Source organism: Erpetoichthys calabaricus, chromosome 7 (genome assembly GCF_900747795.2).
Source record: "Erpetoichthys calabaricus chromosome 7, fErpCal1.3, whole genome shotgun sequence".
NCBI classification, from domain to species: Eukaryota; Metazoa; Chordata; class Cladistia; order Polypteriformes; family Polypteridae; genus Erpetoichthys; species Erpetoichthys calabaricus.
This window is the reverse complement of record NC_041400.2, coordinates 165,073,624-165,095,552: the sequence shown is the minus strand read 5'-3', so window position 1 is coordinate 165,095,552 and position 21,929 is coordinate 165,073,624.

Below are 21,929 nucleotides of genomic sequence, written 5' to 3'. Positions count from 1 at the left end.
CATTTTATTTCCTATTTCCAACTCTTATACAGTACATTCAACTTATTCTATTCCAAAGTCTGCTAAGGTATAATATTCTGAAAAATCTGAATTTTATTTTTGCCTCTCTGGCAATGTCTTAAATTGGTTTCAGTACTACTTAACAGGTAGAAAATTCTTTGTTAATTGATGGTGATTATACTTCAGAGAATATTTTATATGATGTACCACACTATCTTAGGTCCACTGCTCTTTTCGATCTCCTTGCTTCCATTAAGTCAGATTATCTCAAGGCATAATGTGAGCTCCCACAGCTATGCTGATGACACACAACTGTATCTATCAATAGCGCCTGACCCAATATCTTACTTGTGTTTATCAGTGGATGAGCAGCAACTTTCTCAAACTAAATAAGGAGAAAACAGAAACCTTAGTGATTGGCAAAAATTGATATTTTGAAGGTATTATAAATAAATTTGATCCCTTAGGTTTAAAAGTCAAGTTGCAGGTAAAGAATTTAGGAGTAATTATTGACTCTGACCTAAATTTCAAATCCCATATTAATCAGATTACTAGGACTGCATTTTTTCACTTAAGAAATATAGCTAAAGTTAGACCTCTTATAACTTTACAAGACTCTGAAAAATTATTTATTGACTAGATTACTGTAATGCGCTCCTTACAGGACTAGCTAAGGAAGACATCGATTCATTACAGTTAGTGCAGAATGCAGCAGCCAGAATCTCAACTAGAAAAAAAATCTGAGCCCATTTCACCAGTCTTAGCATTGTTACATTGGTTATCTGTGTCACTTAGAATTGACTTTAAAATACTACTAATGGTTTACAAAGCCTTAAATAATCTTGCCCCATCCTATATTTTGGAATGTTTGTCCCCTTATACTCCAAGTCGTAACCTCAGATCTTCAAATGAAGGTCTGCTTATAATTTCCAGGGCCAACCTGAAAAGAAGTGGTGAGATGGCTTTTTGCTGTTATGCACCTAAATTTGGAATACTTTGCAACAAACATTCACCAGGCTAATACTGTATTGACTAATTTGACAGACCAATACTGGCTAATGGCTTTTTCATAGCTACATTTTAGTTGTATCCCTGTTAGTGTATATGGGCACTGAATTATCATTTTTCGCTGGGCTCTGCAATTTCGTACTAATCTGTACTGTTCTTTGCAGTCTTTTCCAGTTCTTTTGTGGTGGCGATCTGCACCACCATCTGATTAAGGTATCATACTCCCCCCTGTGTTTGTGGATTGAATGGTGGGTGTTCTAGATGCCCACATGACCACCATTATCTTCGGTTTCTTCCATATGATGCCTAAAAACCATAATGACTTGTTTGGAACATCTATGAAAGGTAGAATGCCCAGTGGAGGCTGGGCAATCTTTTGGCCTTGGAACCCCTGCAGATTTTGTTTATATCCTCCAACCTAACTGGGGTGTTTTTTTTCTGTTCTCCTGGCCATTCAACTGTATCTTTTTCTTTGTTACATACTGTATAACATTATTGCCTAATCTTATTTATGTTTTATATTAACTTCCTTTTATTTCATTATTAAAGCTACATTGTTTGTATGAATAAATGCTATATAAATCAATGTTCTGCGGTGGGCTGGCGCCCTGCCCGGGGTTTGTTTCCTGCCTTGCACCCTGTGTTGGCTGGGATTGGCTCCAGCAGACCCCCATGACCCTGTAGTTAGGATATAGCAAGTTGGATAATGGATAGATGGATGGATAAATCAATGATGTTGTTGTAGTTGTTTTCCCAATGAGGAAATATATCAATTCCAGAGTAAGTGATGTGTGACGAGCTTACCCAATTGTAGATGAGGGCATCTCTATCCGTCACATCCGCCAAATTACATCTTTAGCAATATAACATTTTACCCGTGGTATCAACTTTAAGGCCATTTCAGTCTTGCATTCTCCAGTCTGTTAAAATTATTACCTATTGCTATAAATTAACAAAATGTATATTTTTTTTAAATAATTGCTATCTTTCATTTCTATCCCTAGGTGCATAGATATTTATAATGTTGAATGTTTATATCTATATATATTGTGATATAATTTCACAAAAAGAAAGAAGCCTTCACAAAAAGAAGTGTTGGGGACCGTCTCCATATATTGTCCTGCAAAGTACTAAATAAATGATCAAAAGTCCCAAAAAAGAGTAACATTTGACAAACTTTATCTCACAAAATGGCGTTTATATACAGAAGTGGGTTATGGGAATAGGAAATGGTTGGCAGGATGTGACGATGAAACAGGAAGTGATGTCCTTTGAAAGGAAGTGGCGCCATCTCGTGTGACCGGAAGTGACGTTGTGGCAGCCATTTTGGAACCTGGAAGTGGAGGTATTTATTTTTCCTCGGTTTTCCTGTGGATAGAAGAGATTCTGGTAAGTACCATGTGACAACCCTTTATCTCACGATGTTTCACTCACCTCTAGGCTTTTTGACTGCCTTCTAATCGCACTTGTGTGATATGACCCCCCCCCCCCCAGCCCAGACCCATCGTGTTGGGCGACCTGCACCGAGAAGTCGTGGGCTAAGGAGAGAGCATCCGCATTGGCCTGCAAGGAACCTTTACGATAAATAACACTAAAATGATAAGGTTGAAGGTCCAAAAACCACCTAGTGACATGGGGATTGGACTCAGGGTGAAGTGACAGCCACTGCAAAGCGGCATGTATATATATATAGGTACAAAACAATTATTAATCTTCTAGGTTGTTCAACCATAACTTTCCATATTAAATATATTGTTATTTAAAGAGTATAGCTGCTTTATTTATTTTTGCTCATATCTGATCCTGAGAAGGCTTCCTTTAACTAACACATTACTACATTAGGTGGAACCATGCTAACAAGAACATCTTCAGTTCAGATGGACATTGGTTCTCTTATTTAAGAATTAGTTAAGTATAAGTACTTTTTAAATTACTAACCTTGCAAAAGGAATACTTCAGTACTTACTAATGTAAACTTACAAAGTTGTTTCACACTTAACCCATGTACCTCATCAGTCTCTTAGGAGAGGTTCTCTTGCAGTATTGTTAGTATCTTTCATTTAAAATGGCTTTGTGTGCTTTACCAGGTAATATACATATTTTCACAAATAAATCAATGTGCTTTTCACATTGTTGATGAAAGTTAGTTTTTCCGCACTAAAATGACAGAAAATGCATATGACATAGATGTTCACCTATGCTATACATGCATGTATCAACAGAAAAATCCTTGAGTTGATACTAACTCTGTTGACCACTGGATTGATCGTAAAACTATAGAAACCAGTGAATTGTTTGTCTTTTGCTCATTTATGCAGCATTCAAACTGTACAAAATTCTATTCAGATGTGTACAAGTAAGAAAAACAACAAGTACCACTGAAAGCAACTCTCTGTGTCCGCTATGTTGGAATATGGTTTTCTTACGTGAATGATAATCATCTTGGGAATGATACATTGTAATGAACAGGATCCAGTCATGGAAGGGCTACGCAAAAAGTACAAATAAATCAGAGTGTGAATAGAGTCTGCATTTTTGAAAATCTGTGTTTTCACCCCCTTATATTGCAACATCGAGCTGAGGTTTTCAGAAGTATACTGCTCTGGAAATTCTCAATTTTTGTAGGTTAAAACTGAAGGGGTAGTGTGGACTAAAGGTGAAAATGGAGACCAATGTCTATATTTGTAAATGAATACAAAGTAGTGAAGATGTATCCTTAGACATTCTCTCTCTCATCTCTCATTAGAAACTGTAATTCTTGGACTAAACAAAAGTAAACAATGGATGTATACATTCACAACAGTAACAATTAATGACTAATTCCTTTGAAAACCCTAACTGAGCTGAAGCCTTAAGTAGTTACTCAGCACAGACCAGTGGAACTCTTTTTGTGAAGATGCATTTCCAAATTTTATAACAGATAACAAATGGTACCAAATAGTATTAAACTGCCTTCCACCTAAAGATCATTCCTCTTTGGATCACATGTGACAGTGAGCTACACAAATTCTTATTTTCCACTATGGCGACCACTGTCGAGTATTCCTTGACTTAAATATGCATCTCTGTGTGCATCTTCATGTGTTTGACTACTTCTAGCTCTGTGGGTGGTCTTTTTCTTCTCATACTCATTAAATTAATTATGAAGGGAGCTTTCAGGCATGCACACTATAGACCAAAGTAGGATTGCCAGACTTTTTTTTTATTTCCATTACTACTCAAAATCTATTTTCACACTGAAGACCTCAATCAATTTAATTAAAATCATACAGCACTCTGTACGTGAGCTGAAAATATTAAAATGTCAGCCTTAAACAGCAGCAAATGCAAAAGAGTAAAGAGCACCCATTTTAGAAAAAAAATCCAGGTCACGTCATTATTTTACAGACTTTGATGGTGATGATTAATAACTGGTTTTCAGAGCTTTGACCTTTATATAATACATTCAATTTTATTCCTCATTGACATGTTTGTTAACTTTTTTTCTGATTCATTCCAGTTGATTGGAAGTCTTAGAGGAAACTTTCTATTGGAATGTTTTGTATAATTTTTAAATGTTAAGTAATGGACTGGCACCATGTTCAAAGTTAGTTTTTGCCTTGGGCCTATTGATTTTGGGTTCGTTTCTAGCATCCCCATCACCCACAATGGAATAAGTATATCTCAGAATGTTATGTGTTTTAACATTTGTATTATCAAAAGTTTATCAAAAGTAACAAAAATGGGTCCCATATAGAGTTCAAATTAAGATAATAATAATAATAATAATTCATTACATTTATATAGCGCTTTTCTCAGTACTCAAAGCGCTATCCACACAGGAAGGAACCGAGAAGCGAACCCACAATCTTCCACAGTCTCCTTACTGCAAAGCAGCAGCACTACCACTGCACCACCTGTGAGATAAAGCCCAAAGAAATGAGATTGGGGGGTCCCACAGAGTACATCATTTAATGGTGATGACCAAAAGACAAAGTGGGGCACAACTGTGCCAAAAAACAATCATCTCTTACCGTTTTAAATAAAGAATCCTCAAAGACGCAGAGCTCCAATCTCCACAGCAGATGGTCTGTGTGTGAATGCAAACGTCTGGTTGTCCTGCTGGTTATTTATCGCTGAGGCCTTAAGGAATGGTACTTCACACATACCAGATGTGACTTCAGTGGTCCTTCAGCATTTTGTCTTCCTTTATTCTAAGGAAACAGATGAGACAATGGTAGTGACTGTGTCAAACTTAACTCCTGATGCCAAAGTGTCTGACAAGACAAATAAAACAACAATGGCAATCAGCCATAATTTTCAATTTTAGAGACCTATGGTAGCTAAGTTTAAAATGTGTTGACCTCTAAAGTGCATAAAATTTCAGAGCAGGTACTGTATATGCAAAAAGTGGAACTTGTTAAGTCAGAGGAGTCTGCCACGCTGTATCTGAAGAGGAACCCTGTCTTACAGGACAAAGCAGAAACTATCTTGACCTAACCTTAGTTATAGTCCTAAATGGTGATTACTTCTCTTTAAAGAGCTAAAAAGCAAGTGAGTCATCATCAGCAAACCTCTTGCAAGTTCCATAATTGCATTTTTCTTTGAGACTGGAAATGTTTAATTCTTATTATCAGTGCTTGTGGTCTTACAATTGTAAAGGTATTAAACACATGGTTGAAAAAGACTTTAATTTTCTAGTAAATCTAAATTAAATCAATGGTTAAGCCTTCTTTGCCTTGTAAAAAATTATAGACAAACCTTACTGGCTTATTTTAGGAAATGTTGTGTGAGGGGAAGCGAGATTTTTAGATACCCTGCTGAAGGTGTTAATGTATTGCTTTGTGGTTTTGCTAAGGTGCGTTAATAGCAAATGGAGCCTTTTAAAAAAGTTTTCCCAGTCCTACTTCAGGCGATTTTCCTTTCAACTTGAGTACATAATCATCAAATAATGACATCCATTAAAACAATAATTACCTTAATATTTTAGACCTCAGATTGGATCTGCCAACCTACCATCTAGCAATGAAAAATGTGTTTTTAAAGGAAGGAGAAGCAGAGCAGAAGAAACAGCCCTGTGTTAAATACATAAAGCATTTTTTGCAATATTATTTTACTATATACTGTAGTGATCAGGGGGGCGGGTTTGTTTTCTAGCCCAAAGTTCTTCTCAGTTCTCAGTGAGTTTTCTCTGTAAGCTGTAGCTTCTCCTTGTGCTCTGAAGATGACTCTAAATTATGAGTGTTTGTTTGAGTGGATTGGTTTTGCACCCATATTACTGGTTGACTCTCTGGTTTCCCAAAACCCTGCTATTGAAAAATGAGTTTTAAAAAAGAGATAAATGGATTCATGGGTAGACATATGTTGGGGAATATTGTTTAAGAAATTTATACACTAAAATTTAGACAAAACACAGCCCTTATCACCAATACAATTAATATTAGGTTCTATTATGTAAAATAAACCTTTAATACAATGAAGATACAAATAATCATTTTACCAGTGGGTGACAAAGAAACATTTTTACATCATTTGTGAACTGTATTTATTGCCACAATTAATATAACTGGGTGGAGGCACAGTGATACGGTGGTTAGCATTGCTATGACAGTCAAAATATAAGGTAAAGTTCATTATAACAACTTCATGAATTAGTGAAAAGAGCAATGAGAAAATGTGTTAATGCATTTGAAGTGAATTTTCACATTGTTGTTTGGGTTCTGTTAGACAGCATGAGTTACTAAACATAACCCACTGCTTAGCTTGAATATTACCAAGTGCAGAGCATAACCATTCAGTAATGAGTTTATACCTTCTAAAAGTTCTTTTAAAGTATGATATTGAATTCAGGCTAATGATCTGCAATGACATCTGGAAGGTTGCCGGTTCAAGTCCTTTTACTGCCAGAAGGGATCCTACTCCGTTTGGCCCATAAGCAAGGCCCTTAATCTGTAAATTGCTCCAGGGGCAGTGTGCAATTGCGGACCCTGTGCTCTGACCCCTTAAGGTAACGTGAAAAAAATATTTCCCCTCATGGATTAATAAAATATATCTAATCAAAAATAAAAACTATTCATAAACATATATCTGTGACTGTACTAATCGCCTATTGCTGATATAAGTACTGTCATTATTCTGTTGGAAATAGATAGATACTTTATTAATCCCAAGGGGAAATTCACATACTCCAGCAGCAGCATACCGACAAAAAACAATATTAAATTAAAGAGTGATAACAATGCAGGCATACAGACAGACAATAACTTTGTATAATGTTAATGTTTACCCCCCCCCCCCCCCCCCCCCCCCCCCCCGGGTGGAATTGAAGAGTCGCATAGTGTGGGGGAGGAACAATCTCCTCAGTCTGTCAGTGGAGCAGGAAAGTAACAGCAGTCTGTCGCTGAAGCTGCTCCTCTGTCTGGAGATGATTCTGTTCAGTGGATGCAGTGGATTCTCCATGATTGACAGGAGCCTGCTCGGCGCCCGTCGCTCTGCCACGGATGTCAAACTGTCCAGCTCCGTGCCTACAATACAGCCTGCTTTCCTCACCAGTTTGTCCAGGCGTGAGGCGTCCCTCTTCTTTATGCTGCCTCCCCAGCACACCACCGCAAAGAAGAGGGCGCTCACCACAACCGTCTGATAGAACATCTGCAGCATCTTATTGCAGATGTTGAAGGACGCCAGCCTTCTAAGGAAGTATAGTCGGCTCTGTCCTTTCTTACACAGAGCATCAGTATTGGCAGTCCAGTTCAATTTATCATCCAGCTGCACTCCCAGGTATTTATAGGTCTGCACCCTCTACACACAGTCACCTCTGATGATCACAGGGTCCATGAGGGGCCTGGGCCTCCTAAAATCCACCACCAGCTCCTTGGTTTTGCTGGTGTTCAGGTGTAGGTGGTTTAAGGAAATGTTTAAGTATAACTTTCATTGTACTACATACTCATGGCCATAGACTGTCATTTTAAATTTAAACTTGGCATATTTTTTCTTATACTGTTATTGTCATACAAATTTTTTAAATACTACATATGAGAAAATCTGTCCCTTGAAGTTAAGGTTATCTGCCATTATGCCAACTAGACCTGAAAAGAGAAACACAGAAATGAATACGAAACAGGGATTTCAAACTTTAGAGAACAGGACATTTCTTCTTTCCATAACTCCATTTTAGTTCTCTGACACCTGATTCAAATATTTACAGTTATGAGAGTCAACAAACAAACAAAAAAAAGTTCACTGGCAAAAGGTTCTCATGCATCTAAATCATTACTTCAATATTAGATAGATAGATACATAGATCAGTAATTGAATGATTAACTAAGATGATTGCCATATTTAAGTGATTTTTAATGACATAATTTGAAAGAGAAATTCAATTGACCCCTTAGAGGCAAAGGTAAACAGTCAGCTTTTATGAGAACTGGTGAATTTGCATCACTGAAATGAACCTGAACTGCAAGAAAAGAAGAACGGTGTCAGTTTGCATTATATTACTTATCTTTATGTTTTCTGTACAACAAAATGATAACTTTTACATTGTTACAGAAATTGATGTAATTTCATTATCTGCCATCTATATTTATCATCTAAACTCTTATTATTTTAAATTATATTTACTGGTCAGTCACAGCTCTTTCATTTTCTTCCAGATTTCAACAAATCAGACTTACATCCATCCATCCATTTTCCAACCCGCTAAATCCAAACACAGGGTCACGGGGGTCTGCTGGAGCCAATCCCAGGTTAATCATAAAAATGTTTAAGCATAGAGTAACAGAAATTCAAGGAAATTTTAACTTCTTCAGGCACCCATATACCTATTTTCTGAACCAAGTTTTGAACTTGTTTTTTTCCATTGAAGGTTGCTGAGAGACTGGATCACGTTCTGATAGTTGGAAGGCAAAGAATGAACAGAGCCTGGATGGAATGCCACACTATTGTAGGCCACACTCGCATACTCACACCACCACATATCTAACATGCACATGGTCAAAATGTTTAAGGATACTGAATAACCAAGACAAGTAACATATGGGCATGAGCAGATTATCTAAACTCTGCACAGACTGTGAATGAAGCAGTCTCTGGTTAAAGAGAAATTGATTCTTCCATTCATTTTTCCTTACCTGCAGTCTGCCAGCAGCATAAGAAGTAAGATGGTAAACAGTCTTGAAATTGGATGCCAGACAATCATTTTGTTTACTAATACGCACACACAAGCACTCAGACAGGTCCTGTATAAAATTACCAGTCATACTGTATCTTTATGATGCACATGGAAACAGTAATATTCTAAGAAAGAACATGGATATACTGTATGTGGAGAACATGTAAACACATACTCACAGGATTGGAACCCAGGTCTCAGGAAACTTGAGGCATGATCCGTAATCATTCTGCCAACAAGTAAAATACATCAATCCAGTTATATTTTAAACATGTTTTATCAATTACAGAAATCCGAAACATCAAGCACAAGGCCTGAAGCAGCTTTAGGTGAGATACTATGTGTCGCCAGGTATCTTCAGTAATGCTGACAGCTAAACTTGTTCACAAGCACTCCACCATTGTGCAGGTATATTAGAAAAGGTTTACAAAATTAGTTCATTGTATTTAAAGCAGACTTTTTGTAATAATAAAATTAAATTATACAGCTATATATATTTAAGGTTTTATGATCCAAAAAGGGTACATTAAAGTTGACACATGAGCTGGAATGGCATTTGCTGCTTCTTAAATTGACACTATCATCTCTTCTTTAATACTCTAATTTGGCTGGTTGTTTGCTCTTCCAAAACATAATCTGCAGTGTGCTATTTAGACAGCAGAAAAGATTGCAGTCCTGAAACAGAAGTCTACTCAGGACCTACTCTAAGTGTGTTTCATATCATGAAGCAAGTAATACAATTGAAGACCACACTCACTTAGGTTACCTTCAAGAAAATATTCCTAGTCACCCACCAAACATTCGGCATCTAAACAACTTCTTTCTTACTACAGTCACTCTGGTCATTCACACCTTTTGATTCAACTAGGTATGTTGTAGATCCCCAAATGCCACAATCCACCCTAAATTATGCTGACATTTACAGTGCATATCTATATATTTTCATATTTTTCATGGGTGTATTGTGTTTTCGTACACTATATTATTGTTTTTTGCTGTTTACAGAGAGTTCTGATGATGTCATTTACTGTATTTTTGTACTGTTCGCATTTTGTTGCGGTTGTATTTGTGACTGTAAAGCCAAACAAGTTTCTATTAAGCATCTTGCTGGACATTAAAGTTCAATTCAATTTTGTTTAGTTTAGTGGTCTTCCAGTATGTTACTTGATGATCATTTTTAAATTAAGTTCAGCTTTATGTTGTGTTTTAAAGTGAGTTGCAGTGTTTTCTGTAATTTTCCATGTACTTTCCTGTGCTTCAGTAAGTGCTACATTTGTTAAGACTGGGTCATGTCATAAAATAGAAGACATATATATATATATATATATATATATATATATATATATATATATATATATATATATATATATATATATATATATTCACATTTATATGTCATTTTTATAGATACATGTATAAAAAGTATCAGAGTCTAGGATCCTTTGGGGAGAAAGAAAAAAAAACTCACTCCTCCTGAAAATTAGTTTTGACAAAATTACTCTAAAATATTTTTGTAGTTAGCCACCCTGTCTTCCCAGTCTAAATAATTCCAATTTCCCTCTCCCAGGCTCATGGTTTAGAAAATGAAATGTTGCCAGAAATGCTCTTGGGCAGCATTGAAAGGCAAACTACACTACATTGTAGCAATTAGTGGCCACAAAATTGGTCCCAGAAGGCAACAGATTTCGTAGCCTTTTCTTTCTGCACAATATGCATAGGACTAGAAAGGCAAAGTTCTTTATTTCAATCCATGCAGAGCTAATCCATGCATGCTTGCAGCTAAACTGTTATTTGTTCATCTGGAGCAGTTGGAGGAGAATGTACAACAAATGGTGTTTTTGTGTACACTAACTTAGCAGGGTCTCCTTTGGCTCACGGGTGGCAGTGCCCCAGAAGACATGTTTTTAAAAGACAGAAAAAGCCACAAGCCCAATGAAATTAACCCAGTTTCCTCTCAACTAAAAAAACACAACAGAGAAAAAGAAAACAATAATATGCAAAAATAATATATATATACAGTTAAGTGCTTAAATCAGTACCAAAATAGATGAATACTTGGTAAAATACTCTTGACCTCACCAAATGTCCTTGCATACCAAAAGAGAAAGGCAGAACAGTGGGCAAACACAGGACCCTGGTATACAGAAAACCAATGACACTCTGGAATGGGTACATTGTTTGTAAAGACAGGTGTCTAAGTCTGTTTAATACCAGGGGCTCCAGAGTCTACCCTGGTAGGATCTGCTGCAAGGAACAAACAAACTCTGGGGGAAGTAATATGGTCCACTATAGCATGCACCAACACAGACCCAGTTTAGAGTCAGCAATTGTAAGCATTCATGCAAATGCTGGAAAAAGTACAAACTCAACATAAAGATGTCTTTTGATTTAATCCCATTCTTCTGGAGCTGTGAGGCAACTGTGCTAATTAGGCAGTTTATTCAATTTCTATATTTCAGTCAGGGTCCTAGTGCCCACCTTAATGTTCCAATGATTAATAAATAACACTGGAATGTTCAGCTTTTAGTTACAGGGCCCTGAAGCTGTGAAATGATCTACCTGCTAATATAAGACATACCCCTTTAGTCTCAGCTTTTAAATCCAGGCTGAAGACTTAATACTTTAGTCAATTATACCCCGACTAGAGCTGCTGAATAACTGAGCATATTGCATGTCTGTTTGTTAGTCATTTTGACAAAAGTGTCAAAATATTTTTAAACTGTTACTAATCTTCCTCTATTCTGTTTCTCTGCTCCGTATCTGGATGTGGCATTTGGTACCACTGCTCTAATGCCAGGCTGCTCTCCTGCACATGGAAAAAGTCATCTTGGATAAAAGAGTTTTGGAATCTTTGGATGGAAAAATTCCCTCATCAGATGGAATGGCCAGCACAGACTTCACTATAGAAAAACCAGGAAGCAGGTAGGCAGCTAGTTGGCAGAGGTCTCCAGGACTTTATTTTTAACTTTATCTTTTACCATTTTAATCTCCTTTGTTGTCAACTGGCTATAGTTTATCAAATAAATAATGGACATATATTGTTGGTTTTAATTTATGTCTAATCAGTTTCTACATTGCTCTTCAACTGTTATAACAAATCTGCATTTACAGGTATATGTGCACCAGTTCTGTATTTAGTAATTAAAACCTATACTTGTATTTTAACTGAGAACTGTTCACACACACACTTGCTGCTTGTATTCAGTAAAGAGCACTATATAAAAAAAGTTGTTTTAGTTGCATTAAGACATATGAATAAAAATTAAAGCAACTAAAGAAATCTCCAAATAAATATGGAATTCAACAGTTCATTCCCACTGTACATGATACCAAGAAGTTGGAAAGCAACAGTCTTAATTAGTGCACCACCAGCTTTATCTAGATTTGCAAAAGCATGCAATAAACATGTAGCTTCAGCATCAAAAGACATGAATGCAGACTGTAACAAATCCACATGAACAGAAATTTAGTGTAACTAAGTAAGGTCTTGAGTACTCAGTTAGCCTTGATCTGTTGGTCACCATGCCGAAATTTTTATCTTCCCTATTTTCAATATGCATATTAGTAACTTTCTAATTTTGGTTAGAATTAAGTTTTTCAGTTATGTGTGCTGGCAGTTTGGCGGTCTTTATTGGTGAGGACGTTTACTGGCAAAGGGAAGGACAAAGTAAATTTGATTAAGTGGTGATCAGAAAGATTGACTGGAGAGATGGTTACTTTTTGAATATTAACACAGTATTACTCACAGTAGGTCATGGTGGATCAAATGTATGATTTTGAAAGTGACACAAACCTTTCACAATCTAGTAAAACCTTATAGAGATCATTAATGTGACGCTTAATAAAAATAACAATGGTACTACAAACATATTAAAACTAATGTGTACAAAGTAAAAAATATTATTGGCAGGCTTGTATTAAAAAAATATGTTCACAAAAAATTATCATTGCCATATATCGGTGTTTAAATAGATGGATATGATTTACATAAAACAAAATTTAAATGCAAGTCTTCTTCAGTTGGATGATGAACTACATCTGATTGAGGTTGCCTGGATTCATATGAAAAGCATTAAGGAAAGAGGCAATAGTGTAGGAGTGTTCTGTAGACCCCCTTCAATATGCATATTTTTAATTATATTATAGTCATGGGGGACTTTAACTACCTGGATATTAACTACGCCAACTTTACCAATAGTGGAGTACAAGAGTAGGAGTGTATAGATGTAATCAGTGTGGAGGAAAGCCTGTCTAGATTTTGCAATAATTAGGATAGAATTGAAGGTGTAGTGGGGATTGAACCTCTAGGGGCAAGAGATCATAAAGTAAAACAATTCTCAGTGTTTTGGAAGAGCGTGGATGCAAAGACTAAGATTGTCAAGTTTAACTTTGGTAGGACAAATTTTGAAAAAACACGGCAAAGTCAAATAGGAATAAACTGGGATAAGCTTCTATGTGTGGAGGCAGTCAAGGAGCAGTGGAACAGGTATAAAACTGTTTTACACATGATGCAAGATGGGTACATCCCAAAAATTGGATTCAGTGGGAAATTTTTAAAAACTCCACAGTGTGTAAGTAAGGAGATAAAAAAGAAGCTGCAAAGGAAAAAATATATAAGGTGTACAAGACTAATAACTCTAATGCTAAACATAGGGAATATGAGGGCAATTATTAAGAAGGATACTAGGGATGCTAAAAGGTAGTTGGAGAGGAATATTGCAGATAAGGTGAAAGAGATCCTTTCAGTATTTTATTAGAAAAAGAACAGTCAAGGAGGAGGTAAAGTGTATCAGGAATAATAAAGGGGATTTAAAATATACACATAGTGAAATTGCAGATGCTCTAAACTTGTAGGTTTTCACATGTGATGAAGTGGATAGCCTCCCAGTAGTAACAGGGACTGCTAAGGAGTTGCTGAGTGATTTGGAAATTGTAAAGAGAGAAGTACTGTCTAGATTAAATAGGCTGACATAAAACAAATCAACAGGACAAGGTAATATTTATCCTCAAGTTCTTAATGAGAGTTGGTGAAAATAGATATAAATAGATATAAACCCTTGACACATATTGTTAGGAAGCCACTGCGCAACAGAGAAATTCCAAAGGACTATAAATGATTTAGATAGGAATATAAATAACAAGGTGGTTAAGTTTGCAGATGATACCAAACTAGGGGGATTCTTTACAGAGGAACTTGGACAGCATACAAGCTTGGGAAGATTTGTGGCAGATGAAATTTAATGTAAATAAATATAAAGTATTACACATAGGAAGTAAAAATGTTAGATTTGAATACTCAATGAGAGGTCTGAAATTAAAATACATCGTATGAGAAGAATTTAGCGGTTGTAGAGTACTCATCACTATTAATTTCCATACAGTGTTCTGAAGCCATTTAGAAGGCCAACAGAATGTAGGTTATAAAGCACGATGTGTAAAGTACAAGTCAAAGCAGGTTATGGTAAGCTTTATAACGCACATGTGAGGCCTCAGGTGGAGTACTGTGTGCAGTTTTGGTCTCCATGCTATTAAAAAAGACAAAGAAGTGCTAGAAAAAGTCCAGAGAAGGGTAACTAGGCTGAATCCAGGACTAAAGGTGATGTATTATGAGGAAAAATTAAAAGAGCTGTGCCTTTTAGCATTTAAATAAAATAATATTACAAGGAGACATGATTGAAGTGAATTAGTCTAACAATATAAGGCAATTTTTACCTCTGAATGGAACCATTCCGTCGTCTACTGTGACCTCTGGACCAGGGTTGTACATAAGAGGCATCCATTCCATCCACTGACCAGACATCCCTGATTGCTTCCAGTTTGTCAGTGACATGCCCCACAGTTCTTGTATCACAATTGTCATATCTGAGCACCACTGATATGGTACACAGGTGGCGCAGTGGTAATACTACTGCCTCACAGTAAGAAGATCATTGGAGGACCTGCTTGCAGGGCTGGATACAGATTAATGTCATACCCAGGACGGAGCAATTGCAGGTTCAAGGTCTTGATCAGGAGCCCAAAAGAGTAGAGTCTCTTCTGGTGTTTATGGGATTGGAACCGTCAACTTTCTAATTCCTGGCACAGATCCCTAGTCTCCGCCCAACACTCTCAGTTAGCTTGGAATAAATGGATTCTAATTTGTATATTTTCAGATGATTCTGTTACATTGCAGGTCCTTGTACTTACAGCTGCAGATCTCATGTCTGTGTCAAGGCACCCTCTGAGCCCTGTATAACCTCTCTTCCTTATGTGCACCATATATTATCACTCCTATTCTGTTTTTCTAGATAGATAGATAGATACTTTATTAATCCCAAGGGGAAATTCACAAAAAAATTCTGTTTCACTGTTTCAGGGTTCCGCCATGATCCTTCAAAGAGCAACAGGTGACTTTTTCTGTAGGAACAAGGGGAAAATGTGGTGGGAACACAGACAGATCTCATAAAAATGTCAAGGTCCTCCTTGAACTCTGTCACTACTGTCCAATAAAAAATACATACAGACATTGCATGTACAGTTTCACAGTTTCAAGAATTCCTAAAACCAAAAATGTCCTTGATTTGAACCACAAAGGTGGATCTGAAATCCATCTCAATAGATACGAGTCAAATTTACTTTGATCTGGAACAGCCTCAATGTACAAAAATTTGTAACACCTGTGCAACAGTATAAAATTTTAAAATATTTTCAGTTTTAGGTATTTTGAGTCACAATTTCAGGGTAAAAAAATTACATTTAGGGTATTTTTTATTGATGTCATATGTCAAAACAGGTCAAATTTGACCCAAACAGTATGTAAGGGTTGAAAATTATGCAAGAAATTAGTGCAGTGAATCAAGACTGTTATATTAGAATGAGTTCAATAAGAACATGAGGTCACAGTTGGAAACTTGTTAAGGGTAAATTATGCACAAATTATGCATATTAGGAAGTTTTTTTTTCACACAGGGAACAACAGACACATGGAATAATTTACCAAGCAGTGTGGTAAACAGTAGGACTTTAGGGACTTTCAAAACAAGACTTGATGTTATTTTGGAGGAATTACTGTAAGTGGATAAGACTGGCAAACATTGTTGGGTTTTATAGCTTATTCTTGTCTAAGTTTTTTAATGTCCTAAATACATATATTTAAGATGATAAAGTTTAATAGTTATTTAAAAGACTTCCACTTTTAAGCTCAAAGTCCTTCATAATAATTAAATATGTTATGAAAAATAGGCTATATGTAAACAAAAGCATAAGGCTGAAACATCATTGAATGGATACAGAAATACACACGTATATAACATATATGTTACTGTTATTAATTATTTTGGCCTTGCTTGAAGCTAGAAAAATAATTTTGGTGTTGTTTTAGGGGTTTTAACATCCATGGAGTCTAATTCTTCAAAAATAATTTTAATCATCTGCTTCCTTTTAAAAGTTGATTATTTTTAATCATCTTTACGAACGCCATTTTGTTTGACTATGGGTGCCACCATTTTGTGGCTTTTGTTTGCCTGTCTCCATGGGAATTGTCCCATGATGCATTGCAACCACACTGTTTGTGATGTCATTGATGAGCCAGTATAAAGGTCACCCCAAAGCAGTCTCCAGTATCTGAGAAGGTACTGAAATGAGCAACTTGCTATGTATGTGTGATTTAAACAAATAAGCAAATTTTTTATTTGTTTTTTTATTCTGATGTTTGGTTTACTATTTGTCTCTAATGTTATATGTTTGACCTTTATTTTTGACATTTGCTTTGCCCCTGAGTATGTTCTTTCTTCTGCTCTTCACTCTTTGTTTTTGAATTGGCTGCCATTTTCTCAGTCAGCACATTTTAAAACTTCATTATCTCTTTCATGAAATGTGTGAAAAAGTAAATCTTAATTTATTTCAGTTTGGGCAGATAGTCTGTGAAAAGGGTAAAAAATATTTTACATTACTTAAGATACACTTTTGTTTTAACTACTTTGGCAAACTTTTGAAGTTATCAGTTTTAATTGATCAAGTTATGTAATTGTCATAGTGTGTGAATCCTCCTGCAGTTCTTTTAATTTTTTTGATAAAAAAGCTTGGCATTTTCTCAGCTAAGCTAAGAGTGCTGCTTGTTTCTCTTGGATTAAGAGGTCTCAATTTGAGTGATTCTGTCTAACTTTGCAAACAAAGATGTTGCAATGACTTATTTTCAGTGTTATACAACAAAGATGATCATGCTTAGGAAACAGAGGAGGACCAGAAAGTAATATACTAATGGTCATCTTTCAAGTTTACTTACAGGGAAATTTTATACACAATTTTTTTTAAAGCCAGACTAAATTGAAAAACTGCATTTTCCATGATAAACAGTGTACAGACCAATACATTGCTGCTGTCTTTTCACTGGTTCCAGACAACACCATTGTCCATTCTAATCCGTGTTTATTATAAAGATTGTTTATTCATTAACTCTACTTGTTGGAAAAAAATTATACTGCAGTTTGTAGATTTCATATAAAAAATCAGGGGGCACAGATTCCCAGGTGTCTGGAAGTATCAAAGTATCTATAACATAACACACACACACACACCTTTACTGAACTGTATGCATTGTCTTTTTCAAAGACCATTGAGCCCTTGGTGTCTTATAGCTTTTACCAGACGGAAAAAAAACAAACTTTTGTCACTAAATGTGTACAATGCAGAACAAGACCACATTTCTCTTTGAGGCTAAGAGAGAAGCAGAAAAATATATTTCACAAGTAACTTTTAGACTCTAATTTAAATTTTACAATTTTTATAACCACTGGTGTAGAAAGATTATCAGTTCAGACTGCCATACCTGTCCATGTGTGAAATTTATAATTTATTAAAACATGACATATTTTCCTGTCCACTGATGTAAATACCATGTACCATTTAGTAAAAGCCTCTATATGTAAACTTTCATCCAATTATTGCCTTCCAAATATTCAACAAGCAAGCGAGAGATTTCACTGTTGGTGATGCTATGCAAGTACTTCAATTACTTTGATGCAGTTTTTTATTTACTGTATTTAGTGCTAGTCATTTCATATAGCAGACATTTTCCTGTTGTTTACTGTCTTTGTTTGTTTCACCACAAAGTTTTTGGATTGCATCTACTGTGTGGTGTGTCCTCTTTCAATAGTAGTTGAGGTTTTAAAGAAGGAGAGTGTTTCATGTTTTATCTTTAGGACTTGATCTGTTCTAAAATACATACCATCTATTATGAAATACTTATATAGAGTAGTGAGTCGCACGCTGTGTAGTAAAATCCATAATATGTACTGAAACACACTATAATACATACAGTGTGGGGAGCTGCATGCTCTGTATACTGAAATGATGACTTATACATTGTTTACACACAAACATTTTTAGCAGTACACTGAATTTACTTTAACAGGTTTGTGACATGCTGACAATTATCTAATTTGCCAAGCATTACCAGATTAAGAAACTGCTGAAAAATCAAAGTGGTTGTGTATTTGTGTGTATTCTTCTACAATTTTTTAAGGAGCATCTCAGTGTATATCTACTCTTAATTATCATTAATGTTTTAAACAATACCTCAGTTTTTCCTGATCTATTTTGTAGAACTGCTCGAAGCTCTCTTCATGACATTTTTTTGTTGTATTATTCTGAAGGAATTTTGTTTTGGCTTTTGTCTCCTTTGTCTGTTTTCCCATTACTTTGTTTAAAGCAGTCATTCTTAAATTAAAATAAATGTAATAGTTATCATATTTTTACAATGCAAGAAACACCCACAGCAATATCCCTGTGTGTCTGTCTGCATTGAACAACTTGGCTACTGCTGTACCAATTTTGTTGAAACTTTTAAAAAAAAAAAAAAAAAAAAAAATTCTGTGCAATTTAACATTCAAAGTAATATTGACCCAGTAAAATAATTTGTAAGTGATTACTTCAATTGGTATATTTAAAAAAAAAAAAAAAAAAAAGTTGTTGGCCAGGCACTACTGAAGGAAGTACAGCACACTGTAGGACACAAAATAGGACAGGGTCAGATGTTAGCAGGGTTGGGTGACTGAATACTAACATATAAAGAAAATATGGTGTTAGATGTGTATTTTATTTATTCAATTCACTAATAATGAGATTCTTTATTTTTTCAATATGGTAGTAATGACTGATTCCTTTATTCATCATCGTACAAGTATCGTTACTGTATCAGAATACAGGAGTAAATCTCATTATGTGCTAACAATCTGGCTTCTGCCTCCACACCATCCACCTCTGTGGCTGCACAGCGTCTTTCACAAACCTCAGTGGTAGTTGCTCACTTCTCCAGCTCTTTCAAATCAAAGTGAGTAAGTAACCTTTACATTTATATTTAAGTTTTCACAGAAGAGATCAACACCATTGAGTAAATATCAGTCTGGGTGACGGTTTTGGGAACAAGTGTTACAGGACAAGGTTACAAAAATGATCACCACAAATGGAGAGTTCGGAACAAAACGTGAGCTAGGTCCGATGTTTCATGACCATGTCCGTAAAAGTAAAAAAAAAATAAAAGCAACTTGGGTCTGTGACATTTTATGTTACAATGACGAAACATATACTCATTATTTCTGCTATACTAAAAACAGTCTCTTGGCTGCATTATCTAAAGATTATGATTCAGTATTTCTCATTTATTGGTAACACGTCATAATAATTCATCATCAGATGAAGTTAACCATCTTTGCTTGAGCCAGCACAAATTTTAAATCTTAATTGGGTACTTGTTTAAAAAATGTTATGTTTGAGAAATTTAACTGCAATTGGCTACAGACCCTTCATCTCCAGCAACACACATGGATCTTTTCACCACTTGAGTTTGAATTTGCAGTCTATGAAAGTCATTTCAAAATACAAATATTTTATGTACATTTACTAGTACATGTAATTAAATTCTATTATCACTGTTATTTTTGAATGACTCACTGTTACAAAAATATATGTAATAAAGTGACTAAAAAATGTAGAAATGCTCCAACTTTCAATCCCCTAACTCGCTGGGATGTTATAACAAACACATGTGTACATTTTCTTACTTGTTTGTGTGTTTTTTTTATTATTATTTATTATCCTTGTTCATTGCAGGCGGTGGCGCAGTGGTAGCGCTGCTGCCTCACAGTTAGGAGACCTGGGTTTGCTTCCCGGGTCCTTCCTGCGTGGAGTTTGCATGTTCTCCCCATGTCTGCGTGGGATTCCTCCGGGCGCTCCGGTTTCCTCCCACAGTCCAAAGACATGCAGGTTAGGTGGACTGGCGATTCTAAATTGGCCCTAGTGTGTGCTTGGTGTGTGGGTGTGTTTGTGTGTGTGTCCTGCAGTGGGTTGGCACCCTGCCCAGGATTGGTTCCTGCCTTTTGCCCTGTGTTGGCTGGGATTGGCTCCAGCAGACCCCCGTGACCCTGTGTTCGGATTCAGCGGGTTGGAAAATGGATGGATGGATGTTCATTGCATATGTAACTATGTAGCCCTTTGTAACAAACTTATAAGGAGTATGTTGTATTTTATCAAAAAAATGTAACAAAGTTCTGCACTTCTTTCCCATTTATCCAGCTTGTGGTGATTGTTACTCTCTAACGGAACGTACCGTACATTGGCAAGTAAAAAGTCCCAGCAAAGAGAGTTTGCAGACCTTGTAGTGAAAGACACTAATTACTTGCATCCTGCATTATTTTCCTAACATGAATTGCCTAAGGACTCTTTCCTGGAAAAAGAAGAATGGTCTCTTACAAGAAAACAGAAGACTGTTACTTTCAGCCTGCCTCAGACTATTTTAGATAAATGGCCATTTCATCAGAAAATGTTTTCAAAACATACCGTGAACAACTACCATGACATAGAAGAACAAACTAAAAAGCCACAGCTGACTACCTCTTTAAATGCTACAAAATTATTTGTATGCTATGCATTCAACTAATGTGACATTTTCTTTTGGATCGTGGAAGTACAAGCTTCTGTGAAGTACCTTTTAGATGGTGCAGAAATACAATACATCTAATCACTCAGTTTTTATAGTGAGAACTATGACATGGTCAACACACAAAGCAAAAGTAATATTTTCCAAGAAAAACAAAACTAATGAGCACTAATATGGAAGAAACGTTGGCAGCTTTGATCTTGATTGCTCACCTAGCATCAAATTATAATGACATGAAAGATACTTCATTAAATACTACATTAATTAACAAAAGAATACAAAGGGGTAGGGCCTCTAAGTCATGTCAATGTGATGAAATGACTAAGGCAATGGACAAGGCTAACGGTTCAATTTCTGCCTCTAGCTTGCTTAACCATCTGGTGCTACAAATGTGCCAAAAATGAAAAGTATAAGTACATCATCCAAATGTATAACTATGCTAGTGAGAAAACCGCCTGCAGAGTCAGTTTTCATGTTTTTTCTTCACTTAAGTAAATCTAGGCAATCTAGTATTGATTAGTGGGAAGCTGAATGTAGAAGTGTTGAAATATTTGATTTCTTTAATGGAAATTCTTCTTGGCCTTAAAGTCTGGTCAGCTGCCAGGACAATTGAACCCCCTGCATGCCTCTGGGGCTTCTGCTGCTACAAAGGTGGTAATGGGGTTAGAGGAGGCATCTCAGGAAATTCAAACGGATGTAGAAAGAGATTTGCCAGGTTTAAATTGCCAGAGCCTAATTGTCAGTCAGTTGCTCTCCCACTTTAACTTCCCTTTCAAAAGTCCCATTTGCCCAGGTTAATTTTCCCTAGAGTGATTTTTACTCTATTTGTTTGGCTAAATGCCAACACAGAACTTGAAA